The following is a 27,975-nucleotide window of genomic DNA, read 5'->3' on the forward strand; positions in this document are numbered from 1 at the left end:
TTATGACTATCCCCTTGCTGGACTTCTGGGAATGCCCATAATATTTTTTTCCCCAGTTTTCAAATTATCCATATAATCAATCTTTTTTTTTAACTTTAGCTGTATCAAGTTGATTGATATGATTTGAACCACAAAGTCCTAGCTAATACAAGAAGAAAAGTTAAAATTAAAACAAAATTTCAAATATATGGAAAGACGTTCATTAGCTATGTCCAATTTTCCTATGCATATCATGCACATTGCCTTTGTTTAATTAACTTGGAAAAATCATGTCCTAGACTTGCTAAGTCCTTCTTGCCTTAACATGCTCTTCCTTCTGTTTGTAATGCCTCCCCTTTTCTACCTAATCATTAAAATCTGGGTCAAATCTGAAGTATTCCAGGAAGTCCTCATGACATAACCCAACCAATTCTGGTTTCTTTTTTGTTTTGGTTTTGTGCTCATATTTTTCTCTAAAGCAATAAATTATTTGACTGAAGAGATAAAATATTTTAGCCCCTAGTTTACTATTTAATGCTAAATAACTCCAGTACTGTGAATTCTATATCACAGGTGCCCATAAGGATATGTGAACTATCTCTAGCATATGCTACATGAGTCATCAAAATCTCAATTTTATAATACTAGAAGCAAATACTTGAAAACTATTGACCTAAAGAAAATAAGATAGTGATGACATCTGGAAAGGCCAAAATGTTAATCTTCTAAAGTTTACCTATGATGCATTACTCTCCACTCCTAGATTTCCATTTCTGAAAGAGAAACAATGCAGAGTTCTAATGCAAAGTCTTTTATGCATAATATATTTGAATGACTAACCACAGAGGTCCTTTCTTCTAAATGAAGCAAAGCAAAGTGCAGCTCTCCTAAGATTTTACTGTCTTGGATTTGTTTTCCCAGGTCTAACTCATCAATAGATGCAGTTGATGATAAACTCTGTAGAAAGAGTACACATCAAAACTGCAAGAGAATGAGACATCACAAACTCTGCAAAAGTATTTGAAAAAGTGTAGGAAAAAAAGTTTTAGGTTCTACTATATCATCTGCAGTGAGTCATAGCATCCTGAGTTCCTGTTGTGGCTTAGCAGGTTAGGAACCCAACTAGTAGTATCCATGAAGATGTGGGTTCGGTCCCTGGCCTTGCTCAGTGGGTTAGGGATCCGTGTTGCTGTGAGCTGTGGTTTAGGTTACTGATGTGGCTCAAAACCAGTGTTGCTGTGGCTGTGGTGTAGGCTGGCAGCTGCAGCTGATTCGACCCCTAGCCTGGGGACTTCCAAAAGTTGCAGGCATGGTCCTGAATGAGAAAAAAAAAAAAGCATCCAATATTGATGGGACTATTTTTTGTTTATTTGTTTATAGCCACACCTGAAGCATATGGATGTTCCCAGGCTGGGGATTAAATCCGAGCTGCATCAGAACCTACACCACAGCTATGGCAACGTCAGATCCTTAACCCACTGTGACGGGCCAGGGATCACAGAGACAAGCCAAATCATTAACCCACTGTGCCATGGCAGGAACTCCTATTCTTTAATTTTTGCCCTAAGAGATTTAAAAAGTTCATCAACAATTCAAGAATAATGTAAACTATCTCTAAGAATTCTTATCTTAATCTTTTTAAGGGACCAGGAAGAAGCTATTGTTTAAGGCTGAAATACAGAAATTTTCTTTAATGAGTCTCAATTTTTATATTGTCACATGCCCTGAAGCCACTGGAATGAGAACATTTTTGCAAATCTAAAATAAATAACTGGAGTAGGTCTGTTACTCAGGGAAAAACACAGAGTGTTTATATGAATACCTCTTCGACTTGATTCCTTTGACCTGAGAACTTGAGTGAAACTCAGAAAAAGCTGCCAAGTTCCAAAGCTGGGAACAGACCCAGGCCAGCATGATTTTTCTTTTCTTCCTCTAACTACGTGGAAACATTATCTCAAGTAGATAGGTGTTAAAAATTTACAATTCCCTTTCTACCAATCAATATTTGTGATACTTTGGATCCTGCGTATACACTGAGAATGACAGGTTTTTTCTGTCTTAATCATCTGTTAGAGTGAACAGATTTAAGAATGATTTCCTTGCTTTTTCTTCCTAGTTCTCCACCTCCACCTTCTCAAATACAATACCCTTTGATTTTTTCTCCCGTGTTTGCCTTTGCCCCAACATATTTTGCTTTGTCAAATCTACTTCTGCTTAAACTTGCAGTCGATTAGTTTTCCCCCAGTTATGACCCTATCTGGATGGCATCTCTTGTGCTCTCTGAAATCAAAGCTAGTTTGGAAGATTTGTTGGTTAGGAACAGCCAATAGGAAGCAAGCAAGAGCATCACCTAAGGGAAGGCAGAGGGAGGATCAGTGGAGGAGCCATGCGGGCAAGGAGTCTTCTCTGGTAGGGTAATGGCCATACCTCTTCCTCTACTTCTGCTGCCCTGAGGCCCTCAAAGCCTCTATTCTTTTTTGGAGTCTGCTCAAGTCATGGTCACCTACCGACTTGTCAGCTGTTCCTTCTTCTAGTCTTTCCTCAATACATTTGTTTTCACATTCAGCAGACATACTTGTCTGACTCAGAGGGCACTTGACTATTTTTTTACAATAGCAATTTCATTTCTCTTCTCAAATTACAGACCTATTCACTAAGTGGTCCTCCATCCAAAGGCTTGCCTGGTTCTCACTTGAGCAACCATAAGTTAAGATGACTCCAGATAAGGTTTCATATGGGGAGCCATGGAGTTTTCAGGCAAGGCCATTTCATTGCAACCCAGCAGCTCTTAGCCAATGAAAGGGAGAATCCCTCAAAGATATTTGCCCTCCATTCTAGAAAAAGCTCCCAAATACTCACTACTCAAGCCCACTCTCCCTTTCTCTCTGCCTCTCCTGATCTTAACCTATCTCATGAATTGGTCATAAAAATTTAGACATTGCTTATGATGTACTTTTGGCTTAGGGTCACAGTAAGATATAATAACAAACATGTAAATATCAGATCTTAAAATAACCTAAATAAGCAAAATGTAATTTTGATTCCATAAACAATATCTCCTCTTCTTTTTCTTCTTTGATATCTTCCTAGATTGACCCCCATTGCAGCCTCATTTCAGTTGAATTATTTTTTCCTCATTGGTTTTATCATTCCCATAGTTTGTGAATGAGCTGCCATTTTTTAGTAGATGTTGGATTTCAAATTTTTTAAAAATAAAATTATCTAAGTTGCTCTTTTGATAAGATTTTGAGCTATCATGCCTGTAATAATATTTTTCCCATGTGGATCATTACACTCTTTATAACAGGAAGAAATAACTTTCAGATGTGGGGAGCCTTTGGAATGAAAGTTTGTCTTTTAGAAATAACCCCAACTTTTGGATGCAGGCAAAGTATAGAGACTTGAAAATGTTTGTGACCCATGATAGAAATGTGCCCTTTCATCTGAACAATTTTTCAGCATTTTAAAAATAGTGGTGAGAATGCAAAATGGTACAGCCACTTTGGAAGACAATTTGGCAGTTTTCTTAAAAAACTAAACCTGCTCCTATCATACCATCCAGCAGTTTTCCTCCTTGGTATTTACCCAAATGAATTGAAACCTTATGTCCATACAAAAACCCGCATGCAAATGTTGACAGCAGGTTTGTGAATTCTTGCCCAAATTTGGAAGCCACTAAGATGTCCTTCAACAGAGGACTCTATAAACCATCTATGGTATCTCCAGACAATGGAAAATTAATCATCAATAAAGAGAAATGAGTTGTCAAGCCACAAAAAGACATGGAGGCAACTTAAATGCATATAACTAAGTGTGAGAAGCCAATCTGAAAAGGCTAAATACTGCATGTTCCAACTACATGAAATGCTGGAGAAGACTGTAAGACAGTAAAAGTTTGCTAGAAATTCAGAGGAAGGGAAGGAGGGATGAATGATGGAGGGCAGAGGATTTTTAGGAAAGTGAAATTATTGCTCTATATCCTGCAATGGTGGACACATGTCATTGTATACTTGTCCAAACTCATAGAATGTACAAAAAGAAGAATGAACCTAATGTAAACTATGCACTTTAGTTAAGAATAATATATCAATTTGGGCTCATCAATGGTAACATATATACCTCAGTGATGCACATTGTCTATAGCAGGAAAAACTTTGGGGAGAAAGTGCGGTGGGAAATAAATGTCTTCTCTCTGTCCTTTCTGCTCAGTTTTCCTGTAGGCCTAAACCTTCCCAAAAACTACATTGTATTAATTAGTTAACACTTTAAAAAATTCTGTTAATTAAAACAGACCAAAAATGACAGGGCCATGAGAGGGTAAGTAAAATCTTAAGGGTTTTCAAGGACACTTTTGGTAACTCCATGGCCCTGTAATAGAAAGATGACGAAACAAACATGAATCACTATGGGCATCTCAGTGCCAGGCTCTTCGCTAGGTGCTTTCCATACATTGCTTTGTGGAACCCTGTAGAGTAGGTATTACGAGAGGCCTTGAAGTTTAGTGATACGTAGTAATTTGCCCAAAGCCAGCATGACAGGACGTGTCAGAGACAAATGTCAAATCCAGGTCTTTTTTTTTTTTTTTTTAATCTTTTTGTCTTTTTAGGGCTGAACCCACAGCATATGGATGTTTCTACACTAGAGGTCAAATCGGAGCTGTAGCCACCAGCCTACATGGCAGCCACAGCAACGGGGTATCCGAGCCACATCTGCAACCTACATCACAGCTCAAGGCAATGCCAGATCTTTAATCTGCTGAATGAGGCCAGGGATGGAACCCGCATCCTCATGGATACTAGTCGGGTTCAATAACCACTGAGCCAGGACAGGAACTCCCAGATCTAGGTCTTTCTGTTCGAAGGAAAAAAGGAGGCGGATTCCCTTTTCCACTGCTGAGTATGGGGACAGGGATCAGTGAAGGGATACGGAAGAACTTTCTCACTCTTCTGCAAAAGCCCACCCCAGCTGTCCTTATGTGGGCCTCAAAAACCAGCACCACAGAAAGGCCCCCACCCCATGGATCCCCTGCTGGGTGGGGTATAGTTGGGGCTTGGGATTCCTCCTTGAGGAAGCTCTGAGGTCCTGAGTCAGAAGGAAAACACAGTAGAGGAAGACCCACTTATGCGGAAGGCCCGTGTAGATGATCTGGCATTAATATTATATAATACAGAAAACACTTGCAACATCTTTATGATCCTCTCAGGATATTTTTATTACAGTTACGGGTAGCAGCCCTTGAAAGGTAACGCCCACACTTCCCAATTTACCCAAGCAACCACCATATTCTTTTCTTTCCTTCTGCTCTCACCTTGAAAAAAAAAGTTTCAGGGCTTACACATTACCTTTGCTAATTTTGAAAGAGAAGGAAAAACTTGCAGAATCAAAAGCTCAAATAGCTCACTTTAAAAGCACTTGAGAACAAGAGAAAGTTTTATGTGATTACATTAATAGCAGTGACAAATGCATGTAAAACACTTAACCATGGTCTGTGATGCAAAGAAAACCCATTTAGGTGTCATTCATCTTTTTCACATTAGTACAATGAGTACTCTTGGCTTTATCTTCTTCTCAAACAACACTTGAATTAGCATGTTGCATTTTTTCCAGAAGCCAGCATCCTAACTTCTCTTTCTGGTGCCCTTTTACATGATTAAGACCCTGAAACCCAAAATATAAAAAAAAAAAAAAAAAAAAATTTCCTTCTAATTCCATCTCTCTAAAAAACCTTTGTTGGAAAAACTGCTTTCTCTTTGAAGGGACATAATTTTTATTTATCAGTTGGTTATTTCTAGTACTTTTCTTCCAAAGGAAATCACACTGTCCAAAATGACTTCTAACTCCTGTTTCCAAACTCAGTCAGGAAGAGACGGGACACAGCGGGTAGAGAAGAAATGAAGTGTAGAGAAATGAGGTTGGGGGAGGGAAGAGACAAAGGAAGAAAAGACAGAGGAATGAGAAATAGTTGCTCTGAACATGTTTCCTACATGCCCTCAACCCAGCTTCCGACAGTCATGGACTTGGGGAGCATTCAAGCTTCCAGAAACATTAGCTCTCATCACCCAACCCCTCCTCTACACACACAAGTTTTACAGATGAGAGAATGATGCAATGAAAACAATTTTTGCTTGTTTTAATTGACAGTCAGGAGACCTATGTCTAACTATCCGTGACCTTGGCAGGTCACTTGACTCTTCCAAGCTTCCATTTCCATACTAGAAAGAGTAAACGTTGGGCTTGATATTTCCATGGCTCCTTTCACATCTGGCTTATCTGACAACCAGTTCTGGAGGAGTCACTTGTGAAGAGCGGCAGAGCTAGTGAGAGGCAGAGCTGGGCTAGATCTCAGGTCTCCCGGGGAATCATTAAGGTTTTTATAGCTTCCTTTGGGTGGAGTGGTTTGTGAGGATGTTTATTCCTTGGGCGAATGCAGGCGCCCATCTTTCTGAGCTGTCTTATGTTTCTCCAAACCTCTTTTCAATTTTGTCCTGTTTTCAAATTTTCTCTGGTGGATCAAGTCAGCCTGTACCAGATATTCCAGCACTAGCAGCCTGGCTCATTTTTTACCGTGAAAGTGAGAAGTATAAAAAGAGCAGTCTGTTTACAAATGGGAGCACTAGGGCAAAAAGAGGAAATCAGGCAGGTAAGTGCCTGGGAGTGCAGAGGCAGATAATCAGACCCTCTGTCTCCCCAGGCCAACCTCATCCCATCCCCCAAGCTGTACAGAGGGACCCTGGGACTCAGTGGACAGGAGAGCCAATGTTGGCTGTCTCTCTTCTCTCCCCTCCAAATACACATTTAAAGACTCCCGAAGGGATTTCTTGCAAACTTGACTTTCTGATGTGGAAGGAAATGTTTCCAGATATTAAAAAAAAAAAAAAAAAACTCACAACAAGCTCCAACATCACACACAAAAAAGAAAATACATTTGAAACTTTGAAGAAATGTTAAATAGGAGATACCGTTTTGGTTATGCCAGGTATGAATGCCGGTACTATAAGCAAGAACCTCATAAAACATATCAAGCCCAGGCAAAAATAAAGCAAGCAAAAATAGAATATCATTTGAACTATAGCAGGCCCATAAATTCAGCTCCAAAATTACAAGCCAACACACATACCTTATTGTACAACGGAGCCCGAAAAAGGGGAAATTAGCAATAAACCAAAAAGCTTTTAAAAGTAACATAGTGAAGTAGGGGGAAAAAGTCAGAATAAGGACTATCTGCGAAGAAACAGCAACAAAATATGTGATTTTCCTTTTTAAAGATTCTGGACTGCAGAGTGCATCTGAGACGATGGATGAGTCAATATGGGTGGGTAGGTTCATGTGTTTGACAAATAAGTTTTGCTTCTCACCAGGACATTTGGATACTACATAAATAGAAACCTTCTTTTCATCTCCAGAAGCATAAGGAAGTGCTTTCTCAGAGCGAATATTTTCCTCAAATCACTTGGAAAAGAGAAAGAACATTTATTTCCATGTTTCTCATATCTAGCAAACTCTATTGACCTCAGGTTGAACTTGAAAACACTGTTCTAGTGCAGCCTCTCTATAAACTCCAAACTCGCCTTTCTTTACCATCTGGCCATGGTCTTAGAAACATCATCCCCTGCAGTACCTCCCACATTTAAGAATGCTTTTTCGTTTTGAGGGGGTGGGTGCAGAATCCCCTCTGGTGTAAATGCCAGTGAGTGAAGTTGGGCTTATGCAACTAGAACATACGGCCAACCTTGGACAGACCTCCAGTTTGTTTGCAGCAGAGGGGGTTTGAGCTGGTAGACCAGGCTATGATTCTGAATGTTGAATTAGACTGGCTGCCTTAGCAGCTACTTGTTAAATCGAGATATTTGGTATACTTGGTTGAGCCGAAAGCTCATCCTTTCTGGGACCTAGTGAGAGCAGAGGACGCTGCTGGCACTTCTATGAACCCCAGGGCAGGGCTCACAGAGCCAGGCTGCTGGGTTTCAGACCCTTTTCTGCAGTAGCAGATGCAGCTCGCAGGCTGCCATGTCGCTAATCTCCTGCTGAAAAACCCAAAGGTCGAGCTGGAGGTGGGTTACCTTTTCTGAAAGTGATACTCCGCTCTCTAATTGCTACCTAATTTAAAATGCAAATTTTCCATTGACATCTGGTGTTATTGGACTTGTTAAATTCCAAGGGGAAGGGAGAGAAGATGCGTGTATATGTGCCTTAAGGCTTAAAGACTGCAAGGAATTGTCTGCAAGAAACAGATCGGGGGCTGTGTGTCCAACATATTGTTCCTCTGCACTATTCTTTTTGTCTCTGACCCACAGTGGGATCTAGAATACAGATCAGTATCCTTCGAAGGAAACTGCATAATTAAAGGTCATTCAATACACCGTCATTCTTTTATATAACCTCCAAAGGAAAGGCACTTAGGGCTAACAATGTATGGTTCAATTTTGTACAAGTAGAATTATCCTTGTAATCATAGATTGCCACGCTTTCCACTCACCGGAGGCCTTGATGCTCATACTTAACTAGTTGCCTTTATGTTTATTTGCCCGAGTATGTAATAGGATGAATATTCTAAGGTGTGTTTTTCTTCAAAGAGCTAATGTTTGAAAATATCAAATATTTGTACTTAATTACCAAATATATATATATATGTACACACATATGTGTAATTGGCAAACATATGTATATATTGCCAAATATATGTGTGTAAATATATATTTGATTACCCTGTATATATGTGATTCTCTCTGTAATACACTCTGCTTTCAAAAAATTTAATTTTCTGTGTTTTCTTTTAGATCTAATCTTAAATATAATAGCATTTAATTGTGATTCACCTATTAAATATGGAGATTTCATGAATGTTGACTATTTCATAGGTCTGGTATTGAACATAGGAACTTCGTGGATTTTGTATGGCAGCCTTTCCTTGCTGTAGAAATGCTGGGAAAAGGTCAGGCCTTACACATGCATATTTCTCCTATTGGCGAATGTCTGGTTGAATAGAGCAGCAGGATTTTCTCCACTGGGCTGGGAGCATAAACTGAATGATGGGGAAGCTGGGATCTAAGCTGCCCTAACAAATCTAGATACTTTAACTCTGGGTTGAGCCATGTAGAGTAGAAATGTTCAATTTTATATTCGCTGTAGGTTCCTGTCGAGAGGGCTTCCAAATATTTCTCACATGATGCTACTCATAGAAAGTAAGAATATTCGTATCCTAAACTTAAGGATATTTGGAACATAGTTGAGGATCCTTCAAGCTACAAGTGACTTAAGGAGTTGGGCCACCTGTGAACCTACCTGGCTGCCCAAAGTCTATCTTTATCTTGCAGCACATCAGGTGGAATCCAAACCCTAATTCACCTGCCTTGGCTAGGTAGGTTGCAAAACAAGCAAGATTTATCTTTTCTCCTTCTGATCAATTTTATTCAATACTGTAAGTACTAAGTCACTTTTATTTAATACTCCAAGTATTGATTGAAATGCTAACAGGCATTGTCACTGGACATTTATTTATTTATTTTCTTTTTTGGCCACCCTGTGGCATTTGGGGTTCCCAGGCCAGGGATCAGATCCAAGCCACAGGTGGGACCTATGCCACAGGTGCAGCATCTCTTTATCCTTTAGCCCACTGTTCCAGGTTCTTTGGTTTTTTTTTTGTTTTTTGTTTTTTTTTACAGAATAAAATGCATATATTTAAACACAATTACATTCACACAGATTATTATATCATGGATCTTAAGGAACAGATTAAGTGACTCCCTCTGGGGAAGTGGAATGGAAAATATGCTGAGACAAATAGGAAATTTATTCTATACTTTATCCCATTTTGTATGGCTTTCATCTTTACTATTTAGTATTATCTATTACATTTCAATTTTTCTTTAAAAATTAGCATTATATTAAAATTGTGTATATTATGCAGCTAAAATTTATAAAGAAGAAAGACATATAGCAGTAAATATTTTATATAGCATAATAAAAAGAATAACTTAACTGGTAAGAATAACAAAAATAATACACCCTCTGAAAATAAGTAAAATATAAAATGCATAAATTGGTTAAAAAACAGTGTAACTATATAAATGTCCTCAATATTTGTTACATCTTATTGATTCTTCAATATAGGCATTACACCATTCTAGGTGATGTGATAAACAAGACATTATAGACCTCACATTGTACCTTGGAGAGAAATGGTTATTAATAATACAATTGTAGAACTGTATTATTTAATTGTACAGTTGCACTACTTAATTATAATTATCATAAATTCTTTAATGGAGAGGAAATCAGAATCAGGTCTAAGAAGATTTCAGCATTTCAAGAATGATGTCATATGACCCCCTTCATGGTGGATTATGCACTTATTTGCTATGAGATATATTCCTTCTCCAGAGATTCCTTGTTTGGGTATTAATTGTAGATTTTTGGTTGGCAGTTATTCTGAAGTTTTGATATGAGTCTACATGTATATGAGATTGTTTTAGGTTGTTGTTCTCTTGATTGCAAGTTCATCTCCAGTGTCCTGCATTTGTACCCACCTCTTTTCATGATTTCTGATTTTGGTGGTATAATTGTGCATGGATGATTTCGTATCTTTACTGTATATATACGTTTACTGGTGAGCCTTGTCATTTGTGGTGCCAGGTTGAGGATTGAATCTGCATCCTGGTGCTGTAGAGACACTGCCAATCGTGTTATGCCACAGCAGGAACTCCTGGGCTTTTAAATGTTCACCTTGTAATGATCAGAGCTGGTCGAGGTATGAAACACAAATTTGGCCATTGCATATCTGGAATTATGTTTATGTTTGTTAAAAATGTATCAAAGAGAAAAATGGATTATTTTTGCATCTGTCCCTCTAATTACTTTGTGTTCTGGCTGTCCTGCATATCTTACCCAGGCTGGCCACCATTCAGAAGTCATACCTTTGTTGGCCCCAGTTAAAAACGTCCATTCTCTGATAATTAAATTAACTTAGGTTAACAGGAGAATAAAGTTTAACTCCATTTATTGAAAGGGGTTTGTGACCACAAATCAAGCTTTAATTATTGGAACACACAGTGAAACAAAGGGCACTCAATTTCTTCACAAACTCTCTGGAACTCCCTTTCCGTATATATTTCATTTTTCAGGGATAGAATATAGGAAGCAGTTTTTCTATGCTAGAGAATCCCATGAGCCTCCCTCCCTTTCCTCCCTGGAATCCCTTCATTTTCTCCCAGGTTCAGAAAGAAAAGAGTCACCAATTTGAGAGCATGTGTATGGGCTCAGGCAGCTGAATTCTCAAAACCCAAGTTTGAACTGGGTGAGAACTATTTCTTTCATGCCTTATTAAATTGTCTTGAGAGGTTGACTTTGGGGCTAAAAATATCGGAAGTTCTGAAAGCTCAGCTCTATGCTCAAAAACGGAGACAGTGATCCTGTCCTGGAGAAAGCAGGTTGCCTCCTGCTAACGGGACTCAGAATCTGAAAGACTGGAGCTTAAATCCTGATAGAGCCACTTCCCAGAAGAGTGATTTTATTGGCATTACTGAAGCTCTCTGAATTGTCTCTGTTTCTTCATCTGTAAAATGGGCTGTTAACCTCAGCTCAAAGAGGTTGATGTGCCAGTGAAATGAGATGTGAAAGTTGCTGAGCAGAGAATTCCATCTACAAGGACTGGTCGGAAATTAAACGGATGGTACTAAACTCTCATTTCCCTAAGACATTTCTCAGGCCTCCACCCTGCCACTTAACTTGGTTTTGGTTGCTGATGGAAGAGAGTCTGGAGGTAACTATTTCTTTCCACCTCAGCCTTGGGGGTAAGGAAGAGATAAAGTAAGGCTTGTCTCTACCTTCATTTTGGGCCCCAAACTGCAATATCAGGTCAGGCTTCTGCAGGAAGCTCAAAATCCCTGCAGGGCTGGTGCTGCCATCCTGGACACTTTTGGTCTCAGAAGCACAGCCTGGGGCAGAGAGCTTGGGCATGGCATTTATCCCCTCTGTGTCAAGACCTAATCTATGTCTCTGCTGCCCATTAGAATTTTACATAGAACTGAAACAGGAGGGATGGGGGCAGGGCACAACCATCAAAGAATGACAAAGCCATTGAAGATAAAACAAAAACTGGTTAGAACAGGAGTTCCCATTGTAGCTTAGCAGGTTCCGAACCCAATCAGTGTCCGTGAGGATGCGGGTTCAACCCCTGGCCTCGATCAATAGCTAAGGATCTGGTGTTGCCACTAGCTACTGCGTAGGTCACAGACGTGGCTTGGATCTGGCGTGGCTGTGGCTGTGTGATTTGACCCCTAGCCTGGGAACTTCCATGTGCTTTGGGTGTGGCCCTAAAAAACAACAAAAACAAAAACAAAAACAAAACTGGTTAGAACAAATTAGGCCCAAGATGACAGAACATTCACCTTCTAGGGGAGTTTGAGCTTCAGTACGTGTTCATTGCATCACATTAGCATCTAAATGACCACCCTCAGGTGCCTTGATAGTTCCAAGTCTGATCATAATAGGCCAAAAATTGGGCAGTGGCCCAAATCCTGGAACTCCCCACCTGTCCTCCAAAATAGTTGGACTAATCCTCCTCCTTATGAAATTAGCCACCCCATATTTCAGGGACATTTTCAAGTCTTTTGAGATGGGCTGCATTCTGCCTATGGAACATGTATCTCTCCCAATAAATCTACTTCCTACCTATCACTGTGTCCCTTGCTGAATCCCCTCTGTGCTAAGACATAAAGAACCTGAACCTTGTAAGTCCCGAGACCAGACGTGTAATTTTAATTAAAAGACAGTGGGTGTGAGTCCCAATCTGGGTTTCAGCCAAGTTCAAGTCCCAGCCCATGGGTTCGAGTCCCATCTAAGTTGTGCAGTTTCAGAACTTTAAAAAAATTGGTGTTGGTAAATACCAAGGCTCTACCCCTAGACATTCTGATTTAACTGGTCTGGATTGGGGGCTGAGCAATAGCAATTCCTTAACTGCCTCCAGGGGTACTAATACACAGCCAGAGCTGAGGACCACTGACTGCTCTAGACACTGCAGATCTAAGTGAACTAGAGATGCTAGAGGTCAAGGTTGTAGTTGGAGGTGTCTGATGATCTGATGCTAGAGAACCCTTCCTTTCTTAGATGCTTAAGTCCTGACACCAAGGTCAAGAGAGAAGGAAGTGGGGTAAAATTAGCTCCACCTAGAGCAAGTCTTAGGCAATGACAGCAGCACTTTCTTGTCCACTTGTGGGTTCCAGTTTTCCAAGTAGCTGTGGAGTAACAGAATGCTGTAGATTTTTTACAACATAACTCCAGAAGCCTCATTTAAGTGGATCTCATTATGGACTTTTAAATCTCCTGCCTGCATTTAGTTCTTTTATTTCTGAATTAAGAAGTACTTAAAATGTAATGACTTACTTGAATTGCTCATTCTCTAATGGTGGTTACAGAGCTGTGCTCTTAAACCACTGCACATGGAGGATATTTTGATCAAGTCAGAAACAGCAATGTGAAAGCATTCAAATGATGGGAACAGAACCAAGATGTCTTGATTTCCAGTTCTCTCTATCAATTAAGTCACATAATAAAACTCAGAGAGGGCTGCTTCTCTCCTTGAAATAGTGAGATATACATGGTTTTTCTCTTTTATTTTTACTGACATGGACCTTGGACCAGCGTCACGATCCCATTTTTTTTTCTGCCTTATCTGATGAAACATTCTCACCCAGTGAAATCCAATATCTACCTTCATTCTTGTTTATTCACGCTCCAAATACACTGAGGGTCCTTTTCCTAGATACTATGGTTCCCCTTCTCCTACTTGGTGAACAAAGCCCTAATCTGAGTAAATAGTAATCTTAAGTATTTAAGGCAATGGAAACAATATTTACTCTGTCATTATTAAATAATTACAAGCCACCTTAAGGACTATATCAAAACTAAAAATTAAAACAAAAATAAATATTTCTGACTTAGATATCTGCACGAAGAGGGATCTATTTAATTACCTGATTCTCAAATCAAAGTCAAATCACTGTCCTTATACTACCCTCCTCCCCCCTAAATGGGACATTAATGTCAATTGTCAAGGAGAAAATTTATAACCCCCAGAGTTCTGATGTAACCAGGATGGATTTAATTACCTTCAGGCAATTTGGGCAGGAGGACGTAAAGATAGTCGTGAAAATAAGCCCCTACTAAATCAGAACCTGTCTCTAATCCTAACGACAGTAGGGCTAAAGAAAAGAAATTTTTAACATCTATCTACTTGCAGATGGTAGCTGTCATAGGAGCCGTGGATGATATTCCCATAGAGGAGAGCATTTCAGAATTCGAGCTCTTGAGGTTAATGACTGGCTCACTTTGCATAGTGGATTTCTTCATTCTGCAAACATATATTGAGTGCTAGGCACTTATTAGACAGCACAATTGGAGATGTAATATCACGTTAGGCAGGCATGGGTGACTTTCTCAAGCAGATCAGTGGGACCAGCTTGGGCTTAGTGTACTGTGAATTTAAAATGATCCCTGAGGGAGTTATTGTTGTGGCTCATCAGTAACAAATCTGACTAGGATTCATGAGGACCCGGGTTCAATCCCTGGCCTTGCTTAGTGGGTTAAGGACCCAGTGTGGCTGTGAGCTGCATGTAGGTCACAGGTGAGGCTCGGATCCCGAGTTGCTGTGGCTGTGGCTGTGGCATAGGCTGGCAGCTGTAGGTCCGATTCAACCCCTAGCCAGTGAACTTCCACATGCCAAGGGTATGCCCCCTAAATAAAATAAAAATAAAATGATCTCTGAGTCAGCTTTACAAATTATATACACGTATCATGGAAAAATCATTCATTGGTTTCCTTTTTCAATTTTATTTAGTTTTATGGAGTTGAGCACCACAACATTAAAATGTTTTATATTTTATTTAAAGTAGATATACTTTGCTGATTTGTTTCCTTGATTTTGTGCTCTCTTGTATTTGCTAGAAGCTCACCAATATGTAGTGTTTAGTAATACAAAAATTAGCTATATATACAGATAATTGTTACATATCATAAATATACAAAGAATATATTATCAAGTAAAAAAAAACCAAGAGCAGAAAAATATGCATATTGTAACAAGGAGTGTTAGGGATCTCAAGTAACATTTATTCCCACACTCTGTGCCATTTACATTCTTTACTATGATTAACTTCAATAATAATTTAAAAAAATAAGTGTTTTAAATGAGTGAGAGGATCTAGATTCATATAGGGCAGGGTTCGTTTAGTGCACTGGGGCCCAACCTCAAAGTCCAGTGGTGTCAGCTTCGGCTTCTTTTCTCCTGAACTTGATTGTGCTTTTGATAGCTGGCACTGTGTCATCAGGCTGGATTGCCAAAACACTTAGGGGAAGTCACTTGATCAACTTGTCCTTGGCACAATGGCCATTCTGAAAATAGCCATACTCAAGTGAAATGAGTTGTACTAAAAATTTCTTCCAAACATGCAGTTAACTGAGTGCATGTTGTGTTTGAAAAACATGTTTTAAAATGTGGAACTGTCGCATGTGCAAGTGAAAATCCCTGCCTAAATGACAATATTTAGCTTTGAACCATAGCTTCCTCTGATCAGGAGTGCCTCCCTGGGCTGGTTCTCTCCTGCCCTGGTCCATTTAGGGATTTCCAAGTTCTCAAGGGATAAGCCAAAGGAGAAAAGAGCCTTGTGTCTAAAAGTGAAAGGAAAAGAACATGTACCCAAGTTTGCTAACATAAATATGCACATACACAAATCTAGGAAAAGGGGTTTTTTTGAAGCAAGTGTGGCAAAAAGAGGGTTATCCTTTTATTAAGAAAGTTTCTACAAGTTCATTCAATACAAACAAAGATAAAGAGACAAAAACTATAAACCATGAGTTCTCAAATGAGGAAAAGTGTTCATTCATGCATTACCTTCACAGTTTTGGTGGAGTCATGGAGATGGGACCACATATATTTGTCATGAGGCCCCTAGTGGGACAAATCTGAGTTCAAAATGAGGAGACCTCACGTCCTACCCACTGGGACCTTCAGCCATATTCCTGGTCCTGTGACCACAGAGACCATCACTTTAACTTCAGACAAGTAAACGTGCTACCAGCACTGCTGACAACTGCCCAAGGCAGAGGAGTATTGTGAACTGCGCTCACTTTGTCATTTTCACAGAGCGAGACCCATTATGACTGCCAGCAACACGAAACACCCGGTCATACTGGGTACCGTTCCTTCCCCTGAGAGCTGAGTTCCCATGTGCATCATTTACCCACCACCTCACATCCCTGCCACCTCCCCCCGCCTCCCACTCTACTGGCTAGCTCCTGCTCAGTAATTTAGGACATAAGAGATTAAGGACCCAGTTCAGCATATGAGTAAGTTAGAAGCGAGAGGGGCAGAGCAAGGAGAGACATTCATGAACAGCTTCCGAGAATATCTTGGTGGAACTTGGCAACATATTGGATGGAGGCTGTGGGTGAGAAAAAGGGAGTCATCAAGGATGGCCCCCAGATTTTTGGTGTGAGCACGTGACCTGAGAGATCGCTGTGCCAGTAACTGAGGTGGGAAAGTTACAGGAGGAAGAGGATGAGGAGAGGAAGTCAGTTCTGAACACGTTGAGTTTAAGGTACCTCCGAGATGCCGAAGGAGATATCACGAGGGGGTTGGTTATAGTCATCTGGAGTTAAACAGAGAGATCTGGGCTGGAGATACATACTTAGTTGTCATCAACAGAAAGATGGGAACCAAGCCATCTGTGGGTGTGGATGAGGTTGCTTAAGATTTGTTTGTAGTGTGAGATGAGCCGTGGTCCAGGCTAGAGTCCTGAGTAACCTCCATGATTTAGGGATGTGTCAAGGAGGAAGAGCTAATAAAACAGTGAGAGGGATGGAAGGAAAACTGGGAGTGTGTCTTTGTTCATACCGCTCCCTTCCCCCGGAGTGATCTGCTCTCCTTTGCGAGGTAAAATTCAGCTAATCCTCCAAGACATCTCAAATGTCTCTTTGATGAAGTAAAACTTACTTTTTTTTAAAAAAAGTTTTAAAGTATACTTAATTTACAATGATGTGCCAATTTCTACTGTAAAGGAAAGGGACCCGGTCATACATGTATACATTCTTTTTCTCATATTATCTTCCATCATGGTCTATCCCAAGAGACTGGATATAGTTCCCTATACTACACAGTAGGATCTCATTGCTTATCCATTTTAAATATCGTAGATAAGCAAAACTCTCTTGATTCACTCTCTACTTCCTCAAGTACCACTACATATGTCCCTTTCTCTGCTTCTATAGCACTTCGGACAAAAACAAAATTGTGACGGAGCTACCAAATACACCTCCTGCCCCACCCCCACCATTTTCTGGGCCAATAGAGAGTAAGACTATGACTGATGATTCAAATTTACCTTTGTTTCCTGGGACCAAGCAGCACATATGAAATGGTCAATAAGGGTTGAATTAACTTCATTTGCCTGGTATTGAAAAGTTCCTCATTCTGTCGAAGATTTCAGCCCAGCGGGACACATGATTCAGGAAGAAGTTTTTAAGACCTCTTGCTTTACAATAAAATCTATTTCTAGTACAATATTACACATTAGTTTATTATTATTCATGCCCCACCTGCTTCCAAAAAGGATTTGAGATAGCTTGCCATGAGTCACATGAATAATTACATCTTTAAAAACCGTATGAAAACATCATGCAGTGGAAAAAGGTGATAATACTACCTGATAAGTTAGACCGAGGGAAGTTGCTGCAGTTGAGATTAAGATAGAGTTTTGCACTTCTTAGCAGACAAGGTAATACGCTCTCTGTTTTTGAACAGCCCTAGGATTTTTGTGGGATTCTGTGTAGGTGGAGGATGGCACATAGGCACATTACTCAGACCAGCTAAAATTCTGCTAGGCCTAATTATATGCCTTAACAATTTATTGGCAATGTTGTATATAATGTCCTTATGTGTGGCCTGTGAATTAGAATGACAAAAAAATAACTCACTTGCAGAAAAAAACTCAACAGGCCTTCTGTCCAGCAAAATGAGGATTTTTTTTTAAGGTAAAAATGCATTAAGCTATCTCATAATTTTGTACTTTCAGGATATGTTGCTTGAGAATGTATGACAAAAGACTGCTGTAGATTTAGTAATCCTTAAATGTTTTCTATTTATTAAAACAATTCTATCAAAATATACTGTTAAGAGATGGCACAAATGTTTGCATAAGATTATATGCATAGTGAAAAGATGTTGCTTGGAAAATACATGCATTTGAATGTTTTTGCAGTAGCTCCAGGAGTCATCTGATCAGAAACTGGGAACCACTACCTAGGTTAGTGGTTTTCCAAGTTATTATTATAATTACTTTGTTTGTTTAGTTGTAATTGGCTGCGTAGCTCTATGTTCAAAGAACTCATATCAATAAATCCAGCTTTGGAGTTCTCATTGTAGCTTAGCGGGTTAAGGACCCAATGCCCCCTTTGATGGCTGGCCTAGCTCAGTGAGTTAAGGATCCAGCATTGCCACAAGCTGCCATATAGGTTGCAGATGTGGCTTGGCTCTGGCATTGCTATGGCTGTGGCGAAGGCATTCAGCTGCAGCTCGGATTCAACCCCTAGCCCAGGAACTTGTGTATGCCACAGGTGTGGCCACAAAAAACATTGTTTAAAAAGAAGAAAAGAAGAAAAAGAAATCATAGCTCTGATTAAGATTGCAATTAGAATCTCCCTGACTGGGGTCCAGAAAAGAACTTATGATCATCCCACCAAAATTATACTAAAAAAATATTATTGAATATCACCAATGTTTCCACATGATGCTGAGTAGCTAGGCATTTAATGTTAGTTTCAGCATATTTGTTTAAATACCCATAACTTTAAAATAGACACCGCCTTTATTTTTACATCTCCAAAATTGCAAATGTCGTCTGAGAATTTTAGAAGTCCTAGAAAATTCTTTAGATTATATATTAGGCAAACCTGTAAACTTTGGGGGAGAAAGTGATACGTTGTAATTATTTTATAAAATCTGATGGAAATGAGATTTTTCAAACTTTTACTGAAAAGAAAGGGAGGTTTGAGGTCAATTACTCCTCTAAGTGTCTATGTGGCCCCAGCAGTTATTAAATCAGAATGCACACACCACTGTGATTTTCTTTTGTGACAGAATTTCCCTCATCTCAATATTTCTAAAATTCAAAAAGGTAATTTTGATTCATAATTTCTTTAGATAGTCTTTGTTTATTTTTTTCCTTCAATGGAATCATAGATTCTTTTTCTTTTTTATTGGCATATAGTTGACATACAATATTATATTAGTCTCCGGTGTATAGCAAAGTGATTTGACATTTACATACATTGCAAATTTAGATCACCTTCATTTCTTTTTTTTTACTAATTTTTTATTATATTTTTTTATTTTATTTTTTATTGAAGTATAGTTAATTCACAATGTTGTGTTACTTTCAAGCATAAAGCAAAGTGATTCAGATATATATATATTCTTTTTCAGATTCTTTTCCATTATAAATTATTACAAGATATTGTGTATAGTTCCTTGCACTAACCTTCATTTCTTCATGTTGGTAGAATGCAGGGAATTTGAGAATCTCTCTTGATGTGTTCAAAACATCGGCACCCTCAAATCACATCTAAAATCCACATGGAAAAGAATGAAATTATTCTTCACAAACCAGCGCTCAGTGTCATTGTGGGACATCTCCCATCTCATGGATTATCTGCTCTGTGATTTGACATAGATCCTAGATCCTGAGAAAGTGCTAATGACTCAGGCTCCATGAGGGCAGAGACAGTTTCCTAACTGAGCCTTGTATTTATGGCAGCATTTAGCATAGTCTGATTTTGCATGTTTAATCTAGTTAAATGTAGATTCCCATCCAAGCTTCAAAAAGAACAGGTGCCTTCTTGCTGTCCTTTCCACTCTTCCAATCTGATCCTCCCCTCCCTCACCCTCAGTCCCAACTCAACCACCAATCATCATGAACTTCCTTTAGTTCCCAGCATGCCTCTCCCTGGACTTGCCTTTAGCCTTTTGCAAATGCTATTATCTTCTACAGGAGGATGCTTACCCACCTTTGCCTGGCTAAGACCTCATTTTTTCAGGTCTATGCTTTTCTGCCTCTTCTCTGAAAACACAACTCTCCACATCTGATTAAATATCCTTCAGATTTTGCTCCCATAACGTTTTGTGGCAACATAGCCTTCATCAAACTATTACAACTGAAATATCTCCACTAGATTGTCAGCTTGAGGAGGGCAGGCAGGATATGTGACTTTGTTTACCTGCATATCCTCAGGAACTTAGCACAGTAACCGAGACGTAATAGATGTTCCATAAATGTTTGGGCGAATAAGCAAATGAATGAATAGTTAAGTGCAATGATCAGGAACCCTTTCTCAAGAATACTTTGTCCTAAAAATCTCTTCAGCAATTACGAGTTCATTGTTGTCACTGTGGCATTGCTCTAGGTAAAACTCTGTCACGGTGTTTATGAAATTCCTCATGAAGCTCGAAGTACCCGAGGACCAAATCTTCCTGCTCTGTTCACATCATTACCTCTTGTGTGGCTAAGGCTGGAACTCAGGCTCCTTGCCTTCAGCCGAAGGATACCAACCTAGCTTTTCCCCTGCAGTTCCTTCTTTGTCAACCAGTATGTCATTGGCCATGGGGATGAAGTCTCTTTATTTTCATTCATTCAACAATTTGTTTTTTCTTTTTAGGGCTGTATCCATGGGGTATGGAAGTCCCAGGCTAGGGGTCGAATTGGAGCTGTAACTGCAGGCCTACACCACAACCACAGCAACATGGGATCTGAGCCACATCTACAACCTCTACCAGCGCTCCTGTCAATGCCGAATCCCCAACCCACTGAACAAAGCCAGGGACTGAACCCACTCCTCATGAATACTAGTTGGGTTCATTACCGCTGAGCCAGAACAGGAACTCCCACTCAACAGATATTGACTAAGGGTCTGAGGAAGAAAATTCCATGGACTTTGTAGCCACTTAAGAACCAGAATTCCACTGAAGCATGTCATCACCTCAGCAGTCATGAGCTGACAAAGGCCAGGCAAAGAATGGGGAGAGGGAAAACCCTTACAAGACATTCTGAGAGTGCTGTCTAAGTTATAAATATGTATTGGAAAAATCCTTTGATCAAGTCTCAATATATGCCTTTCCTTATAGTAAGGAATCATCCCCATCCTCTTAAAAAACAGATTAAGGCACACTTAGAGCCATCTGGAAGAAGATACTGGTTGATTACGCTTCAGTCTCTCTCTTTAGAGAACAGCTTATACAAAATTACATTGAATAGAGTTTCAGAATCAAGCTGCTTTTCCCTTTTCCTTTTACAACATGTACTTTACAGAATACATAGTGATCTCTCCTAAGACATTTTTCCCTTTTATTTCCTAGTCCCTTTCTGACAGAAATTCCTTTCTTTGCAGAGAAATAAGGCTTTTCTTTCATTGCCTCTATTCCCTTGATGACATGAAGTATTCAATCACAACCAATTTACAGATAATGTTGTGCTAGTTTCTTGTGTGTATTTGTCAATTTCGTCACCTGTGCCAGATTGTCAAATGCATGCCCTAGATAACGTGGATACCTTAGTCAACAAGTTTCATCGTGCTTCTAAGTGGAAATGTTCTGGAAATTTTCCTCCCAGCTCTTTTTCTGTTGCCTGCACCTTTTTGGATGCCTCTGAGTTGGATGTGTTTTGCTTGACCAGTGTTTCTAAAGCCTTTGGTCACTATACTTATCAGCCAGGAAAGGTAGAGCAGATGTGGGCAAAGCAAACCTTCCATCAACAGGTCAGAAAAATGTCTGGAGGGTCGTCACTCAGCAAACTCTACTGATCTCATCAGTGACGGTCAGCTGAGCCGAAGCTCTTTGGGGTGGGATAGGGTGGGGGATGCTGCCTTTCCCTATAAAGGGAAATGATATGAAATCCTGCAAAAAATCTAGCAAGCCAATATTCTAGTGTCACTTGGGTAAAGTAGTTTGATAAGTTTTACCTGCAAGTGCAGGCTGGGAATAATTTTGGTTTGGGCGTGGAGAGGGACAGGCAGAGGGAAAGCGTTTAGTGCTAGCTTTGTTGATCTAGTCAATATTAGTGACCTAAATAACCTTGCTGAAAATAAAGCAAAACATCAGAGGCAAGGTAGCTCCAGACTACAGATTCCCAATCTCGAGGTCTCTCTGCATATAGTTGTGCAGCCAGGCTCTTGTTTTCTCTTCAGTTGGTAGCAGAAGCTTCATGGGTATGCTTGAGGCCTCTCCCTCCATAAGTTGACAACCATAGTAGAAAAGCTGGCATGTCCCTTGATTGCAGCACAAAGGTGGTACCTCTTAGTTCTATGGCCAGCTAATAATCAGTCAGTGGGAAGCAGCTATGGTTGAGGCAAGAACTAGAGGCAAAATACTGGGTTCATGGAGGGCTGACTTCACGGGCTTGGGTTCAAAGAACCCTATGCTTGGCTTAATACCCTGCTGCTGCCTTCTTGAAATTCTTAATAATATTTTTTCCTTTTACAGCCACACCCATAGCACATGGAAGTTCCCAGGCTAGGGTCCCAGTCAGCACTGCAGTTGAGGCCTAAGCCACAGCTCATGGCAACGCTGGATCCTTAACCTACCGTGCAAGGCCAGGGATGGCACTGGCATCCTCTCAGACATCATGTCAGGTTCCTAACCCACTGAGACACAATGGGAACTCCATTAATAATTTTTGAAGATGGGGCCTTGCATTTCCATTTTGTGCTGGGCCCAAAAAATTATATAACCAGTACTTTTGTCTTCAAGACATATTGTTGGGACATAAAATAGCAGTACAGAAAGAGTGTACAGCATGTGTAAAAATGGCTCTTTGCACCTATGCCTTAGACCACGCCCACTGCCTTCTCACTCCCCCCACTCAACACACACACATTTCTGTATGCATTGAGAGATAATTTTAGTTGGAAGTTAAGAGTAAAAATGACAGATTGCCTGGGTTTGAAACTTACCACAGGAAAATTATTATACTTTGGGTTGCCTCAGCATCCCCAACTGTAAATGGGGTTAAAAAGAGGATCTATCTCATAAAATCATTGCAAGGATTAAGTTTAATAAATGCTCAGTCCTTAGAGCACAGCCTGACCCTTAGTAATACTAGCTTCTCTATTACGTTATTAGTATTTAGATTATATTATTATTTGGTTATTTATATTATCTCTGGAAGGCTACACCAACATACCTCATCTTATTGCATTTGGCTTTATTGTGCTGATAGATACTTTGTTTCTTCCAAATTGAAGGTTTGTGGCAACCCTGTGTTGAGCAAGTCTATTGGCATCATTTTTCCAACAGTATTTGCACAATTTGTGTCTGTTGTCACACTTTGGTCATTCTCACATTTCAAAGTTTTTCATTATTATTATATTCACATAGTGATCTGCAATCAGTGGTTTTTGATGGGATGATTGTAATTGTGTTGGGGTACCACAAGCCATGCCCACATAAGATAGTAACTGATAAAGTTGTGCATGTTCTGACTGTGTTACCCACCCCCGCCTCTCATCTCTCTCCCTCTGCTTAGGCCTCTCTATTTCCTGAGACATGACAATATCACAATTAGGTAATTTAATAACCCTACAATGGCCTCTTAAATGTACCAGTGAATGGAAGAGTCACATGTCTCTCATTTTAAATCAGAATTTAGAAATGATTAAGCTTAGTGACATTCCTCGGCATGTCAAAAGCTCAGACAGGCCAAAATCTAAGCCTCTTGTGCTGAACAATTAACCAGGTTGTAGATCCAAAGGATAAGTTCTTGAAGGAAATTAAAAGCCTTACTCTAGTGAACATAAAAACAATAAGAAAGCAAAACAGCCTTACAACTGATATGGCGAAAACTTTAGTGGTCCATACAGGTCAAAACAGCCACAACATCCGATTAAACTAAAGCCAAATCCAGAGTAAGGCCCTCTTTTCAATTCTGTGAAGGCCAGGAGAGGAGAGGAAGCTACAAAAGAAAGTTTGAAACCAGCAAATATTGGTTTAGGAGTGTTAAGGAAAGATGGCATCTCTGTAACATAAACGTTGCAAGGAGAAGCAACAAGGGCTGATATGGAAGCTGCAGTAAGTCATCCGGAAGATCTAGTTGAAATCATTAATAAAGGCGGTTACACTAAACAACAGATTTTCAGCAGAGATGAAACAGGTTTATATTGAAAGAAAAATGTGATCAAGGACTTTCATAGCTGGAGAAGAGAAGTCAATGTCTCCTTCAGAGGACAGGCTGACTCTCTTGTTAAAAGCGAATCCAGCTAGTGACTTAAGGTTGAAGCTAATGCCTATTGACCATTCTGAAAATCCTAGAGCCCTGCAGAATTATGCTAAATATACTCTGCCTGAACTCTATAAACGGAACATCAAAGCCTGGATGACAGCACAGTTTACCCCGTGGTTTACTCAATATTTTAAGCCTACTGTTGAGACCTACTGGTCAGAAAAAAAGATTTCTTGGAGTCTCCATTGTGGCTCAGAGGATCAAGAACCCAACATAGTGCCCATGAGGATGCGGGTTTGATCCCTGTCCTTGATCAGTGGGTTAAGGATCCTGCATTGCTACAAGCTATGGTGTAGATCACAGATGTGGCTTGGATCCAGCATTGCTGTGGCTGTGGCGTAGGCTGGCAGCCACCACTCTGATTTGACCCCTATCCCAGGAACTTCCATATGCCACAGGTATGATCCTATAAAGAAAAAAAAAAAAAAGGATTTCTTTCAAAACATTAATGCTTGTTGACAATGCGTCTGATCCCCCAAGAGCTCTGGTGAAGATGTGCAGGATTAATGTGGTTTTCATGCCTGTTAACATAACACCTATTCTGCAGCCAATGGAATGAGAAGTAATTTTGACTTTCAAGTCTTATATATTATAGATGCCATAGTGATTCTTCTGATGGATCTGAGCAAAATAAATTAAAAACCTTCTGGAAGGGATTTACTATTCTAGATGCCATTAAGAACATTCATGATTCACGGAAAGAAGTCAAAATATTGACATTAATAGAAGTTTGGAAGAAGTTGATTCCAGTCTTCATGGATGACTTTGAAGGATTCAAGACTTCAGTGGAGGAAATAACTGCGGATGTGGTAGATATAGCAAGAAAGCATGAATTAGAAGTGGATCCTGAGAGTGTAACCGAATTCCTGTCATCTCTGATAAAACTTTAACAAATGGGACAGAGTTACTTCTTATGGACAAGGAAAGAAAGTGGCATTTTGAATTGGAAACTATTCCTGTTGAAGACACTGTGAAGATTATTGAAATGACAACAAAGAATTTAGAATATTACATAAACTTAGTTGATAAAGCAGTGGCAGGGTTTGAGAGGATTTTCTCCAATTTTGAAAGAAGTTCTATTGTGGGTAAAATGCTATCAAACAACACTGCATGCTAAGGAGAAATTGGTCAAGAAAGGAAGAGTCAATCAATGAGGCAAGCTTTATTGCTGTTTTATTTAAGAAATTGCCACAACCTCCCCAACCTTCAGCAACTATCCTGATCAGTCAGCAGCAGTCAACATCAAGGCAAGAACCTCCATCAGCAAAGAGATTATAACCCATGGAAGGTTCACATGATGGTTAGCATTTTTTAGCAATAGAGTCTTTTAAAATTAAGATTTATGCGTTTTTTAGATGCAATGCAGTATCTTTTATCTAAAATATATCTTTTTATGCAAAAAATGGGAAACCAAAAAATGTGTGTGGCTTGCTTTATTGTGCTTTTTGCTTTTTTGTGGGGGTCTGTAACAGATTCCATAGTATCTTGGAAATATATCTATATAACAAACTAGTAAAGGTATTTTCCTTAAATGGACTAGGGAACAGGAGTAGAAGAGAAGTGGGTTTTGTAAGACTCAAACTTAGAGAGTTTGAGGAACTCCTTTAAAAAAAATACAAATTGTAAATAAAAAATAAGGCAAATATATATTTAGAAAGAATTTTTAATATTGAAAAACACCACAAAGTTCAGAAAAAATGAAATAATATATTTATTAGTTGACAAACCAACCTCTAAAACATTTTTCACCCGCATTTTGGCCACATAATCTTTGCCTCATCATGTAATAATTTTATGATTTTTTTTCCTTTTTATGGTCACACGTGTGGCACATGGCGGTTCCCAGGCTAGGAGTCAAATCCGAGCTGCAGCTGCTGGCCTACATCACAGCCACGGCAGCACAGGATCTGAGCCTCATTTGTGACCTATGTCATAGATTGAGGCAGCTCCAAGTCCTTAACCCACTGAGCAAGGCCAGGGATAGAACCCAAATTGGGTTCTTAACCCACTGAGCTACAACAGGAACTCCAATTTTATAATTTTAAGAGAAAGGAAGTATATTTATATTTCTTATGGGAATTTAAAAATATTTTTTCTGTCTCTATATTTTTAATCAGTATAATTTTTTTTAGTCTTTCTGCTATTTCCTGGGCCGCTCCTGCGGCATATGGAGGTTCCCAGGCTAGGGGTTGAATCGGAGTTGTAGCCGCCTGCCCACACCACAGCCACAGATGTAGGATCCGAGCCACGTCTGCAACTTACACCACAGCTCAAGGCAATGCCGGATCCTTAACCTGCTGAGTAAGGCCAGGGATCGAACCCGCAACTTCATGGTTCCTAGTAGGATTCATTAACCACTGAGCCACGACGGGAATCCCAATCAGTATTATTAATGTATAGTTAACGTAACATAAAAATTTATCATTATGAGTGCACAGATTGATTTTTAGTAAATTAATATAGTTGCACAACAAATTTTTAAAAATTTCCATTAATGCAGGAAGTTATCTCATGCCCATCTGCCCTTGTTTTGTTAAATTTATTCTTTATTGTTTTATTGTTTTGATACTATTTTGATCGGAATTGTTTTCTTAATTTTGTTTTCTGATTGTTTGTTGCTAGTATTTTATACAACTGATTTTTTTTGTTTACTGCTCATATCTTGCAAACTTGCTAAACTTGCTTATTAGTTATAGTAGGTCTTTTAAAATCTGTGTATGCTTTTCTACATATAGTATTACATTATCTGCTAATAAAGACAATTTTACTTTCTTTTCTCCAATTTACATGCCTTTAATTTTTTTTAATCCCTGAATTATTATACTGACTAGAAGCTCAAGATGTTGAATAGAAGTTCTGGGAGTGGACATTCTTATTCCTTTTCATGGGGAGAAAGTGCTTGATCTTTCACTACTAAGTATAATGTTAGTGATAAGTTTTCTTGTTTGTTTTTAACAGTTGATTTACAATGTTTCAGGTATACAGTAAAGTGATTCAGTTTATGCACACACACACATATATATTCTTTTTCAGATTCTTTTCCATTACAGTTTACTATAAGATATTGAATATAGTTCCCTGCAATATTGTTCCCTTGCTGTTTATCTAAAATATAGTAATTTCTATCTGTTAATCCCAAATTTCAAATTTATCCACCCCTCCCTTTCCCCTTTGGTAACTATAAGTTTGTTTTCCATATCTGAGTCTTTTTTCTGTTTTGAAAATAAGTAATTTGTGTCATTTTTTAAGAGTCCACATATGAGCAGTATCACATGAAGTTTGCCTTTCTCTATCTGGTTTACTTCATTCAATTTGATAATCTCTGGGTCCATCCATGTGCTGCAAATTGCATTATTTCATTTTTAATGGCCAAGTAATATTCTATTACCTATATTTAGCAATCTTCTTTATCCATTTATCTGTCAACAGACATTTAGATTGCTTCCATGTCTTAGCCATTGTAAACAGTTCTGCAATGAATACATGTATTTTTTCAAATTATAGTTTTCTCTGGATATACATCCAGGAGTGGGATTTTAGGATCATATGGTAATCTATTTTTAGTTTTTAAAGGAATCTCTATACTGATCTCCGTAATGGCTGTACCAATTTACATTCTTGCCAACAGTGTAGGAGACTTCCCTTTTCTCTACACCCTCTCCAGCATTTACTATTTGTA

This window comes from Phacochoerus africanus, chromosome 13, assembly GCF_016906955.1.
Source record: "Phacochoerus africanus isolate WHEZ1 chromosome 13, ROS_Pafr_v1, whole genome shotgun sequence".
Lineage (NCBI taxonomy): Eukaryota > Metazoa > Chordata > Mammalia > Artiodactyla > Suidae > Phacochoerus > Phacochoerus africanus.